Source organism: Equus quagga, chromosome 2, assembly GCF_021613505.1.
Source record: "Equus quagga isolate Etosha38 chromosome 2, UCLA_HA_Equagga_1.0, whole genome shotgun sequence".
In the NCBI taxonomy this organism is placed as follows: domain Eukaryota; kingdom Metazoa; phylum Chordata; class Mammalia; order Perissodactyla; family Equidae; genus Equus; species Equus quagga.
This window is the reverse complement of record NC_060268.1, coordinates 31,152,791-31,160,118: the sequence shown is the minus strand read 5'-3', so window position 1 is coordinate 31,160,118 and position 7,328 is coordinate 31,152,791. Positions and strand designations below refer to the sequence as shown.

Genomic DNA, 7,328 nt, shown 5'->3' with positions numbered 1-7,328 from the left:
GTCTTATTATGAGTTTCTAGGACCTGTAGTTTTTTTGGTTAAACTAAATAGTCCCTAAGGGTAAAGTCCCTTGATGCACGAGTTCCTTCTACAGGCCTGTGTTTGCAGTATCACTTGATCACTGTCCTCTAGGCTGTTAATTAGCTTCCTTTCTATATATGGCAAGATGTTATGGCATTTTGTGTTATATAACACAGGAATATCTCAGACTCTGTGAAAATGCCCTTTTCTTTATATAGGTAAAATGAAAGAACGGCAATAAACTTAACAATAATGAGAGTAGGTAGTGTCAGACAAGTTAACTAGTAGTGGAGAACAATTGTGGAAAGGGTATTGACATGTTGGAGAAGGTTAACAGACCTTGTCTTTTAACTGGGATCACACAGTGAAAGACATTAGAAAAAGTCCAATGGCTTTATAATGTTTGGAATTCAGCACTCTGTTGCCGGTGATGATTATATGAATAACTCTCATCCTCTGCAATTTAATAAACAGGTAAGAAAAATTGATAACATATGAAACAAAGAAAGCAAGGGTTATTGAACTCTCCATTAGCTTGTCAAAAGAGATGAAGTGTAAACTGATTATCCTTTGCGAAAAGGCAGGCATTTATTAGGTACTTGTGAAATTTTCAAGATGGAAAATAGTCTTACAGATATGCGAATAGAGAGACACCCAAAGACCCAAAGCTGAATAAACTATTTCCAATGTAAATGTCATCTTAAAATAGGATGTGGAAAATTTACAAACAAAATGAAAATGATTAGGAGATCAAAGTAATTCTCCTGCTCTCTTATGTGCTTTAAAATTTTAGAATACCTTGCGATAATTTTATCTCTAAACTTTAGGTAAAATGCAGAAGGTTTAGAGAAAATTGACAAATGTGATTTTTTGGTTGGAGGGGTAGATGAGAAAGAGATCCTAAGAGGAAGTATAAAAGGGATTTAGTTTTTGAGTCTCAGAAGCAGAAAGCTAAGGAGTGACTTAGTTTGTTGAGTTTATGTACAAATAAAGTTAATTGAAAGGGACACTGAAAATTATTTATATTGCATGCAGTTAAAAAAAGTAAAGAAATGGTCTTAAATTAGGGGAGGCAGACTTTTACTCAGGTATGAAGAAGGATTTTATGACAAAGCTGCAAGATAAAATGTAGGATATTTTAGCCAGGAAGGCTCTAAGCTCTCAATATTTTTAGATTGAAAAGGAAATTTATATAAACGTTTCGATTTTCAACCCTAGGAGCTGTCTGTAGTCCCCCTGCAGCTTGATAATTCTGCTACTTGGAACCCCAACTACCAATATTTCCTTCATCTGTAAAGCATTAAATGTCTAAGAATCTGTTTCTGGAAGATTGATTAAGAAAAAGGATTAATTACAATAAAAGGCACAGAGCTAGACTTTTTCTTTCTTTCTTTTTTTGTGAGGAAGATTGTCCCTGAGCTAACATCTGTGCCAATCTTCCTTTATTTTTTTTGTATGTGGGATGCCACTGCAGCATGGCTTGATGAACCATGTGTAGGTCTGAGCCTGGATCCAAATCCACAAACCCTGGGCACCCAAGCGGAACACGCAAACCTAACCATTACACCATGGGCTGGCCTCTAGGCTTTTTCATTTATATCAAAGATATTTAATTAGTTAAAACAAATGGTTAAAATTAATGTGTTTGAGAAAAACAATTTAAAAACTTTCTCTTTTGAGTAGAACTAATCTATAAGAGAAGGTGGTTTCAGAACCTAATCAACTAGGAGACGGATTGCAGGTATTTGATGACTTCTAGGTGAATAAGCATCATATCCTGAGGTCTCCATCTAGAATCCTACCTACGGCTATTGCTCAGGGTGGAAAATTGGATCCTGTCTATGCCTCAAGTGGATTTAACTCTGATGTGTGAGTTCCAGGCATCAAACTGTGAGTTTGTATATTCTCTGATATTTGGTTGTGTACTTCGCTTCTCTTTAGTACATCTAGGGAAAATTTATTTTTGACCTCTAACTGTTTTTTTCCATTACTCATTCCAGGGTAACTGAAGAACACTCAGTGTTGTTCTATTAGGTTCCATATTTTAGCTCCTTCTCCTTTAAACTCACTTTTCCTCAAATTCCAACTTCTAATGTAGATGTGGATACCCCCCAGCAATGGTGATGCTCATGCTCTGAGTTTCCAAAAAGTGTACTGATGCCTGAGACTAGAGGCTGCAGGAGCAGCACTCACAGCTCAGTCCCTCCCCCTCCTCAAGCAGTGGCAGGTAGCACCTGTGACTGGGGCTTCAGGAGCTGTAGAGTTGCCTGCTACCCAGCTCCCAGTGGCAGCAGTCCCACACTGGCCCTGCCAGCAGCGTGGGCTGCATACGAACCAGGGATCAGCAGAGGCAGTGAAACCTGTGAACCCAGTGCCCCACACTGTGGTGTTGCCAGCAACTCCAAATAACCTGGGAGCAGTAGCCCAGCTGGTGCACCTGGCAGCAGCACCCGAGTGCATGGAGAGCATGGCAACAGCGGCAGCAGAGCCCACAACCCAGGTGCTCCCAGCAGCAGAGGCACTCACAACTTCAGCCCTCATACCCATAGCAGCAGCGCCTGCAGACCTTCACAAGTCATGTTGTGGTGGAAGCGCCTGTGAAATAATTAATGAATAAAGTTGCAAGAAACAAAATCAACATACAAAAATCAGTTGCATTTCTGTACACTAACAATGAACTAGCAGAAAGAGACATCAAGACTATAATCCTACTTACAGTAGCAATAAAAAGAATAAAATGCCTAAGAATAAATTTAACCAAGGGGTGGAGGGGAAGACTTGTACATTGAAAGCTCTGAGATGGTGTTGAAAGAAATTGAATAAGATACAAAGAAATGGAAAGATATTCCATGCTCATTGACTGGAAGAATTAACATAGACATATGTCCATATTATCTAAAGTAATCTACAGATTCACTGCAATCTCAATGAGAATTCTAATGACATTTTCCATGGAAATAGAGCAAAAAAATCCTAAAATTTATATGGAACAACAAAAGACTTCAAATAGCCAAAGCATTTCTAAGAAAATAGAACAAAGCTGGAGGTACCACACTCTCCGATTTCAAAATATACTACAAAGCGTTAGTAGTAAAACGGCATGGCACTGACAGAAAAACAGACACACAGATCAATGGAACATAACTGAGACCCAAGAAATAAAACCACTTATCTATGGACAGCTAATTTTTGGCAAAGGAATCAAGAACATACAATAAAGAACAGAAACTTCAATAAATGGTATTGGGAAAACTGGAAAACCATGTACAAAAGAATGAAACTAGACCATTATCCAACACCATACACAAAGATTAACTCAAGAGGATTAAAGAATTGGATGTAAGGCCTGAAACTATAAAAATTCTAGAAGAAAATATAGGCAGTATGCTCTTTGACATTGGTCTTAGCAGGATCTCTTTGAATATCATGTCTCCTCAGACAAGGGAAACAAAAGTAAAAATAAACAAATGGGACTACATCAAACTAAAAATCTTCTGCAAAGCAAAGGAAACTACGAACAGAACAAAAAGTCAACCCACCAACTGGGAGAAAATGTTTTCAGATCATATGTCCGATAAGGGGTTAATATACCAAATATATAAAGAACTCACACAACTCAACAACAACAAAAAAACTCAATCAAAAAAAGAGCAGAGGATATGAACAGATGTTTTGCCAAAGAAGAACAGGTGGCCAACAGGCACATGAAAAAATGTTCAACATCACTAATTATTAGGGAAATGCAAATCAAAACTACAATGAGATATCACCTCACACCCATCAGAATGGCTGTTATTAAAAAGACAAGAAAAAACAGTGTTGGAGAGGATGTGGAGAAAGAAGAACTCTTGAACACTGCTGGTAGGAATGTAAACTGGTACAGTCACTATGGAAAACAGTTTGGAGATTTCTCAAAAAATTAAAAATAGAAATTCCATTTGATCCAGCTATTCCACCTCTGGGTATTTAACCAAAGAACGTGAAAACACTAATTCAAAAAAATATGTGTACCCCTATGTTCATTGCAGCAATATTCATAGCAGCCAAGACTTGGAAGCAACCTAAGTGTCCAGCAATGGATGAATGGATAAAGAAGATGTGGTGTATATACAGGAATACTACTCACCCATAAGAAATGATGAAATCCGGTCATTTGTGACAACATGGATGGAACTTGAGGGTATTATGCTAAGCGAAATAAGTCAGAGGGAGAAAGACGATCACCACGTGATTTCACTCATATGTGAAATATAAACAAACACACACATCAATATGGAGAACAGATTGGTGGTTACCAGAGTGGAAGGGGGAGGGAGGGGTGCAAAAGTGGTAAAAGGGTACATGTGTATGACAACAGACGGCAACTAGATTTTTAGTGGTGAACATGATGTCGTCTATACTTATGTTGAAACATAATGATGTTTAACTGAAACTTATATAATGTTATAGAGTAACCCCAATAAAATAAATCAAAATATAAAAAAGAAATGTGTAGTAGAAGTAGAAATTAGGAAAGAATTTAGAAATGATAAAGAAGTGCTAAATGCTAATGACAATTTACTAGGAAGAAGGAATATGAATAAGAAGTGCAAAGCTCTCTCTTGAAACAAACCTACAGGGAAGATCTAACAGAGTAGAATATGAGCAGAAATTTAAATACAAACCTGATTTGAAAGTGAAAGGGCACTCACCTGGAAATCAGAGGCATGGTTTCTGATGCCTGGCTTTCTCTGGTGATTTCTCGTTGCGTGCCCTTGGGCAAATTACAGTCACCCCTCAATCCCTGGGTTTTAGCATGTGCAACTGAGTGACTAAAACAAGTGGTGTACATAATCCATCCTAGCTTTAAATGCTAAAATTCTAACATAGGATTAACAATTTCCCAGATTGCCAGATAGAAGAGCCTACCAAGGAGGCAAAACATGTAGAAACGGGGGAAATAAGAAGCAAACAGAGTTGGAACAAAGAGAATTAAAATCAAGATAGTTAGGTAATAAGTAGATGAAAGATAATACAGGTACGTAGTTTGTCTATCAATAGAATAATCTAACATAGGAAAAAGATAAAATATTATGAGTTGTTCAATTACATGGCCATCTCCTAGACTGTGCAGGTCACAAAGAACATATTGATTTGGTTTTAAACACTTTGATGTACAAAGTATTAAAGGATGACATCACTTTTAATTTAATGGTGAAATAGACATGATAAATTAATAAAGAGTAGATTCCTAGGCATATAACACTGCCTAATCTTGAGTATTTCTCTGAAAATGCATGTCTTTTCTGCAGCTAGCATAAGGGAGAATCTATAGTTCCACGTCTTCACAGCAATCTGTTTACCAAATCTTCTTGTAATGCACAAGATGACCACACAATCTGCCCATTGCCACTTTCATCTGTTTGTTGCTGAATATATCGATGACCGGATCCAGAAAAAGAGTGATAAGTACATCAAAAATAGAGCCCACCTAGTGGCACAGTGGTTAAGTTCATGGACTCTGCTTTGGGGATGGGGTTTGCTGGTTCCGATTCTGTGTGTGGACCTGGACACCGCTCATCAAACCATGATGTGGCCTCATCCCACTTAGAAGAACTAGAAGGACTTACAACTGGGATATACAACTATGCACTGGGGGGCTGGGAAGAAAAAAAAAGAGGAATATTGGCAACAGATGTTAGCTCAGGGCCAATCTTCGTCATCAAAAAAGCAAAAAAAGAAAAACTCCCCCCAAATCCCAAACATCACAAATAGCAAGATATTTATCCAGGTGTTATTGGAGAATGACATGTGTAGAAAAACATGACTGTCCCAAAGAACAAAACCACCACCATGGTATGAGCTGACAAAGTGGATAGGGCCTTGGATGAACCACCAGAAGAATGTTTCCAAACAGTGAACAGAATGAAGATGTAGGAAACGACCAGAAAGACAAAGGAGCCCACAGAAATAAGCCCACTATTGCCAGTGACCATGCACTCTAGTTCTTGGCTGTTTGTTCAAGCAAGTCTGAGGAGCTGGGGAAAGTCGTAGTAAAAACTGTCACATTAGGGCCACAAAAAGGCAAATCTACCACAAAAACTAATTGAACCAATGAATGGATAAGGCCAATGATCCAGGAAGTGACTAAAAAGCATAGACACATTCTTGGACTCATGATGGTCTGGTAGTGGAAAGGCTTACATATGGCCACATGTCTGTCAAAGGCCATGGCTATGAGCAGCACCATCTCAGTGCCCCCAACAGCACAACCAAAGAAGATCCAGGTAATATAGCCATAAAAGGAGATGGCTTTTTCCTTCTTGAAAACATCGCAAATCATTTTAGGGTCTGTGACTGAGCAAAATAACATATCAACGACTGACAGCTTGGCCGGGAGGAAATACAACGGGGAGTGCAGATGAGCATCCAGGGTTACAGTGACCACAATGACAAGGTTTCCCATTGTGCTTGCAAAGTAGAACAAAAAGGAGAAACTGCATCTCTCATGAACTTGGGAGCCCCAGGAAAACAAACTCTGACACTATGGAGTGATTCCTTCCATCCTCCACACACCAGGATCAGTTTTCATCTTACCTAAAAGGCAATGCAAATGGATAGGAATTGCCTAGACAAGTATTAGTGTCCATGAAAGAAAGCCTCCAGTCCATGAAAACAATTATCATATTAACATCTCAAACAGCCAAATAATCTTCATCTCATGCATATCTGACTTCTACTTAGAGGAATCAGCTGATTCCCAAATGGCATTATCATTCACAAAATTACTGTTACTAAATTAATTACTTCTCTGGACCTATTTTCCTTCTGCTTTCTTCTAGTATTACATGCGTATTTCCTATTTTTTCCTGCTTGGAGTGTTCAACTTCATAACATGTAAGGTCATCTTTAAACACTTTTGGCTTTGATTTCTTATGAATGGATATGATTTCAGCCATTATTTGAGCCATGTAATAATTTCACATACACAGCATACAGTTTTCAAAGTCCATGTTCTGTTATTCGTATTGCTCAATTAAATTTTCAAATTTTTTTTCTTTCTTTCAACTTTCAGAATTTCTCTCATTCAATTCTTCAATTCACAAAACCCAATTCTAAACATCTCAGCTCAGGTACTTCCTCATTTGTGAAATCTTCCAAACCTGCCCAAGTCTCTATACTCCCTCTGCACTGTTAGCATTTATCTTACTCTGCATCTGATCACTATATAAATTTACATATTTTCAATTAAAATGTAACTTCTTCAGTTTAAGAATCATGTCCAGTTCATATGAGTAGCTTCCCCTCCATCACAATCACCAATAGTA

At 38.0% G+C, this 7,328-nt stretch overlaps 1 pseudogene; it reads right to left on the bottom strand.

Annotated features, from left to right (window-relative positions):
* Positions 1-2,558: 2,558 nt before the first annotated feature.
* Positions 2,559-6,959, bottom strand: LOC124235120 (olfactory receptor 4F15-like; annotated as a pseudogene).
* Positions 6,960-7,328: the final 369 nt, after the last annotated feature.